At 40.4% G+C, this 6,697-nt stretch overlaps 1 long non-coding RNA gene across 1 annotated transcript; it reads right to left on the reverse strand.

Moving 5' to 3' along the window:
- Positions 1–1,822: 1,822 nt before the first annotated feature.
- On the reverse strand, positions 1,823–6,442 carry LOC113834379. The gene is made up of 2 exons (XR_004768262.1): positions 6,332–6,442; positions 1,823–2,657 (listed from the first exon to the last, which is right to left on the reverse strand). It is a non-coding gene; the product is annotated as an uncharacterized LOC113834379 (long non-coding RNA).
- Positions 6,443–6,697: the final 255 nt, after the last annotated feature.

Raw genomic sequence — 6,697 nt, forward strand, 5'->3', positions numbered from 1 at the left:
ACTAACCTATTTAGCTAGTTCCAAGTTAGTGAGACACCTTGGTTCAAAAGACAAGGTGTGTGGCATTTGAGGAATGGCAGCCAGATTACCCTCTACCCTCCACAGACACCTGCACAGATAGAACGCGCACATATATTTACATATAAACATGCATACAAATACAAATTGTGAGTGTCTGTGTGTGTGTGTGTGTGTGTGTGTGTGTGTGTGTGTGTGTGTGTGTACTCATGGAGGCCAGAAGAAGGTGTGTGATCTCAGGAAGCTGGAGTAGCAGGCAGTTATAAGCCACCAGACATACATGCTGTAACAGAACTCAGGTTCCCTGGCAGAGCAGCCAATATTCTAAAATGCTGAGGCATCTCCCTAGCCCCCATATTTATTTTGTATCTTGTGAAATGTGATGAGTTATCAACTTTTGTTTAGCCTATCCTGTTACCCTGTTGTTTTTATTCTTAACAGTTTTTATTCTTAACAGACTCTTAGCATTCTTTGTATGTAATTTTATTTGGCTTCAGAGAAGTGGATATAAACATACACTTGAATTCTGCTGTGTTTATAAACCAATGGCTGCAACTCCCAGGAGAGCCTGAGCAGTAATGTGACTTCATTTTATGAAACTAACACTGGGATTTCTCTCACTTTAAAGAAAAGAATTGACTTGGTCAACTACTATCAGTTTAGAACTTAAAAAAAAAATAAGTTCTTTTTCAAAGGACTTTAACACTTAAGTGTGCTGCAACAATACTTGTCAGCGTTTGTGGGCTAGTCAAATAGCCTGGGAACTTCAGTTACACTTTCTGCTTTAGAGCTGCAGTGAAGCTCATGCTACAGTCCTTGCCTAGAATGCTCAAGGCTCTAGGTTTGGCCTCCAGCATTAAAAAGAAAAAAAAAAAAAGCAGGGTGCTGGAGAAATGGCTCAGTAGTTAAGAACTCTTGTTTCTTCTTCAGACATCTCAAGTTTAGTTTCCTGCACCCACTTCAGCAGCTCACAACTACTTGTAACTGCAGTTCTAGGGATCATATTGAGACCCTCTTCTGGCCTCCACAATCACCGCGCACGCATGCGCGCGCGCGCACACACACACACACACACACACACACACACACACACCCCTGTGGAAACTAATGAGAACACATACACATACATTTTAAAGCTAAAGAAATGAAGTCCTTACATTTCCATTTTATTTACCCACATGGATGCCTTTAACTTGAATTATTGAGGATGTTTTCTCAATTCTTCACTGAGCCCATTTGCTCTTTAGTTTATGAGAACTGAGGTAAATTACTCACTGGCTGTGGTTGACCTCTTTGTAGTCCATACCATTTGGGGTCTGTACTTCTCCCTGGCAATGGACTGCAGGCCAAAGCCCTGAGGGTTTGTGGTGAAAGCCCAAATGAGGGGCAAGTTTCAATATAGCTGGTGTGTTTCCCCTTGTCCTTTGGGAACTGTGATTTATCTCCTTGGTCTTATATTTCAACTTGTTTCACAGATCATTATTAGAAAATGAATTATTCAGCTGTTTTCTCTTCAAGACATCTTTAGCTGTCAGAGTATCAAGAAAACAGGAATAAGTCAGTCACATTTTATAATTTTAGTCTCTCAGATTTGTCAGGATGCAATGAGTTTCCACCAGTCTCTATGGCAAAATACATAATGAAATATTTTTTCTTCTTGTGGCAAAATATATACACAACATCAAATTACAATGAAGTATATTTTGACAGGCAATATATATAAACCTTGGGAAGTCACACCCCATCTGGGTCTTGATTTCATCGGCCATAAAATGGTATTTGGGACTAGTTTCTAATGTCCATATATATTTTCCCAAAGCAGCTTTATTAATATATAATAATATATTACATATTATTGGCATGCCATATAATTCACCCATTTAAAGTACAGAATTCAACAGCTTCTTATATATTCCACTTTTTAAGTTGAAATAAACTCATTTAACAAAGTTTGTTATTTTAACCACTTTAAGCATACCAACCCATGGGATTAATTTCACTCACAATGTCTCAAAATCACTGCCTCCATTTCTAACATTTTATCATCATCCTCATGTAGATAGAGACTCTGATCTCTGTAGGTACAACACACTACAATTAGTCTATTTGAAACAAAGCCAGTCAAAGGCCTTCAAAGCCTCACAGAAAGGAGACTAATTTTAATTCCTGCTCATAGTGCCATTAGGCCTGTTGTGAGCAGTTATTCATTTATACACACTCAGAGCATTGTTCTAAGCCCATCACGGGTACATTAATGGCTCTAAAGAAAGTTTGAGACAAGAGGAGAGAATAAAATGTGGGGGTTTCATTTGGATCTTGTGATTATGAGCCATCAGGGTTTTCTTATTCCTATCAGCAGACTTTTAACTTTCAAACAAAGCTCAAAAACACCTCTCAAAAATGTTGAACATCAGTTGGTGGAAGGTGCAGGCTTTGGAGGCTATATCCATATGCTCTTCCCAGGAAGTAACTAAAATCTGTGATGGACAGTCTTTCTCTTGAGTTCTGCCATACAGTCATGGTCTGTGACCCAGGAACTGGCATACCAACTTCTTTGTCCCCAAGACTCTAGTCAACATTATCTTTACACATTGGGATACCTTCTCAGAATTGTTGCTGGCTTGGCATGTCCATGAGATCTGGGAGGAATAAAATAAGAAAGGTTATGGCTATATGGGTGTTAACCACATTACTGGGGCTGGTTGTTGGCAGAGTTGCTACCCTTTCTTCCCTGCTCTTCTCAAGTCCTTCCCGAATGCTGCTTCCTGGCAATGAGACCTTGTAGCAGTAAGTACCAGGCTCAGGGAATCAGTGTCAGTAGCCCTAAAGTAAGATGAGTTGCTTTTAGAATTTCTTCCCCTTTGCTACTCAAAGACTGCATCTCTGTGTGTTGGGGATATGGGGGGAACTAAAAACACATGCAATAAAGTTCCTTCAAGTTCTGAAACTCTGGATTATTGCTGGTAGCATTTGTGGACACATATACCCTTACACAACACAAAACGTGGTCTTAATCAGACTTGTTCACACAGATCTGGATTCAAGTTGGGTCCCTATGCTTTAACATAGTTTGACGGTTTGATACATTCCACTACATGTTAGACATTATTGTTATTTCTTCTAAAAATAGCAACTGCCACAATTTTTGCAAAGTGAACAAAAAGTTCTGGGCTCACTCCCAGCTCTGCCTCTCCATATCTGTATGACTTTGGCATTTAACCTCTCTTGGACCTTGGCTTACTGATCAAGGATGGTTTAAATGCCTTTGAAAGATTTAAGATTCTTAGAAAATTTCTTTCCCTCTTCTAATCAAAAGTTTCTTGTGAGATTATTTTCATGGGCTTGCAGTTGCTTAGGAACACTGGGAGACTAAAAGGCAGCCTGGGTTAATAGTAGGCAATGCATGGAACCAGGCATTCAGCCTCTGAGGTCTGAGACACTATTTTACATCACCTTGAAACTGATATGGAGGCCTAGATCACTTTGTGGCAACTGTATGGCTAGGTTTGCCTAACAAAATTAAAGATGGTTATCTATGCCTTCTTTTTGCTATCAAGGAATGACCCAAGGAATAGTGGAATACATTTATGAAAGCAATTTTATTTTGCTGAAATAAGGTGGCCTTTACCAAATGGAAGGTCATAGTTATTTTATGAGTGAGAGAATCACAAGGAAACCCTATAACTGACAAGGTTAAATCATGTCATTTTTCTATCAAAGCTGAGATCTCTGTGGGCATTTATTGAAGTGGGGGTTTATTTTGTACCTGGTTGAGAGTAGGGAAGTGACCTATGAAACATTATAGTGTTCTTGTCTCTGCACATGAATTTTCAGACTGTGTGTTTTGCTTCTCTGGACATGTCACAATTTTTACTCTTGTAACATGGACCTATACAGTGTTTTGTATCATGCTGTATGGGTTTCTTAACCAACTGTAAAACAGGAAATGCAAAGTACAGAGTAATGGTGAAAGGAATGTCTGCAAGTCTTCTACAGCCTGAGCAGAAAGAACAAATTACAGAAGCCTTGCCAAAGCAACCAGGAGTGAGTCTGCTGGCATTCAAGGAGAGTGACTGTTACTTAGGTAAAGGCAGGGAGAACACAGGTAGGTGGGGAAGAAATAGAGAGGTAGATAGAGATAAAGGAAGAACTAGAAAGTGAAAATGAGAGACAGATAGATGATAGATGATTGATAAATATAGACAGATAATAGGTAGGTAGAGAGATAATAGATGATAGATGACAGATAGTAGATAGATAGATAGATAGATAGATAGATAGATAGGTAGATAGATATAGACAGACAGACAGACAGACAGATAGATGATAGATAATGTCTATGGAAAGATCCAAATTCCCATGCATATAAGAAAGACCTAATCTTTTCATCCCATTCCCCAGAGCATGCCCTCCTCTGTCACTCCTACCTATTTTCTGGACCATACTTCTACCCAGAGTTCTAACTTAGATACCTAACAGCTACTGGGTTCTCACAGAGACCCCTAAAGCTCACCATGTCTGAAATATGGCTCAAGTGCCCCCCCCCCCCCCCCCCGCCGCCGCCGCTGTTCATCACATTTCTCTTATTTCAACTGACCATCCTGGTACTGAAGCTAAATAGTCTATAGCCAATCCAACAGTTCCCTGGCCCTCTCCCTGCATGTATCCACTCAGAAATGATGAGTTGGCACTAACTATACCCCTGAGCGATATTGTACCATCAAGAAAGTTGAAGATACTGAAACATGGCCTGGGACACACACAACTCTGTTGAGACAAAGAAGCAAACCAGCAACCACAAAAAGCTCAGAAAGAAGTCCTCCTTATCCTATCTCTTCTCCAAGTCCAGAATGCGTTTTCTGTCTCCAGTCCTTCAGTTCAGACGTTTGCTGGCCTGAACAAGTATTATTTTCTGGGTGAGTACTTCCATATTCTAGTATACTCTACTTATTTCAATAGTAATTATTTTAAAGATAGGATGGGGCTGCCACACAGCACCTCCCCGCATGTCTTTCTCTACAGTTGACTACACTTGGTTTAGTCAGCAGTGGAAGAATTGAGGCATTATGCTGGCCTGCCCCTGTCACCTGGCAGAATGCACTCAGGCAGTACCCTGGTCAGCCCTGGGTTCCTTGACTACTAGTCTGCATGGCAGGTACAAAGGACTCCTTTAAAAGAAAGATCCCAGCACACTTATGCTCTCTTTCCTGCTGTTCCCCTGGGACAGACAGGACTTTTGCTGCCTCCCTCTTCTCTTCTGTCCTCTCTCTGTCTCTGTGTCTCTTTACCTTATTTTCTTTCTTCCCCCTCAATAAAACTTTCAATATGAGTCACATCTCCATCTGCCCACCGTCCATCACCCTCTCCTGGGCTGAGATCCTTGGGGTATGTTGGGACCTGCCACTTGGGTTCCCAACCCATGCTGTATTATTTCTACCAACCAAAGCTTTTGTGGCCTTGAGAATATGACTTCTCTGTCTAGAAATGTCTTAAGTAGTGAATTACTATTTGTAATGCAAAAGGGCATTTTAATAGTCATTCTTCCACGAGGCCTTTCTCAAACTCTCAGATGAGAGTTGATAGTGCTGAAGTATATTTTTATATCTGTTTTAATCATCTATCATGTTAAGTGTGTGTGTGTGTGTGTGTGTGTGTGTATTAAAGCACAGTGTTTTTGCTTATTTGTTTATTTTGTGTGTTTGTTGTTTGTAAGCATCCCAGGGCTGTAAGGAGCACACCTTTTGGAAACTCTAACCCCTTGCTCATAGAGATTTAAGAGCATGATGCTGGTATATGGCCTCATGGTGGATGGCATAAAAATGATAGAGAAGAGATCATACTGAGAGACGGAGGAGAGAAGAGAAGGAGGAGGGAAAGGAGGAGAGTTGGGGTAGCCAGGCTTGTTGGATGACCCATTCTTGCGAAAGCTAATCAACTCCTTGAGAGCAGCATCAGACCCTTCTGAAAGCTCCCTCTCCAGGATCCTTGTTGCTTCCCACTGGGTTCCATTTTTAAAAGTACCACCACTAGGACCAGTCTTCTGACATGTGACCATTTGATGGTCACACTCAGACAGTAGCAGTTGTCATGGTTTCCCTTTTCCTAATGCCCAGCTGATTTCATCTACAACTGTGACAAATCAATAGTTTTTGTACCCTAATCTATGTTGGGTATGGGTATGCCAGAGTTATTTACCTGTTTTATTAATTAACATTTAAATTTTATTCTATTTTTTTAAAGTATAAACAGTTTACGTGAAGAATGTTTTTAAAGGTTAGAGATGATGAGCTTCTGGGTGATACTGTTCACTGACCTGACATTCATCCAGCATCCATTACATGTCCGGCACTGTGCTCTTTCCAACATCACTCATTACAACAGCAAACTATCTGTTCACAAGATGCAGATGAGAGTTTGGCATGAGCTTTCCATCCCATAATATACTTCATCATGAGAGCTATTGTTTCAGGAAGGCTCACTCTTTGCCAGCTACTGTGCAGGGCATTTAAAAGCACTTATCCAGTTTTCTCAATGTACAAATAAAGCAACTAACTCTTAGGTAGCTAAGTGACCTGTGGTGAGACATATAAATGATAAGCCATGAAACTGAATTCATTCACAAATATTTGTTCAATACCTACTAAGTACTGGTCATTATTATTCCACAGCTACATTCAGA

This window comes from Cricetulus griseus, chromosome 2 (assembly GCF_003668045.3).
Source record: "Cricetulus griseus strain 17A/GY chromosome 2, alternate assembly CriGri-PICRH-1.0, whole genome shotgun sequence".
In the NCBI taxonomy this organism is placed as follows: domain Eukaryota; kingdom Metazoa; phylum Chordata; class Mammalia; order Rodentia; family Cricetidae; genus Cricetulus; species Cricetulus griseus.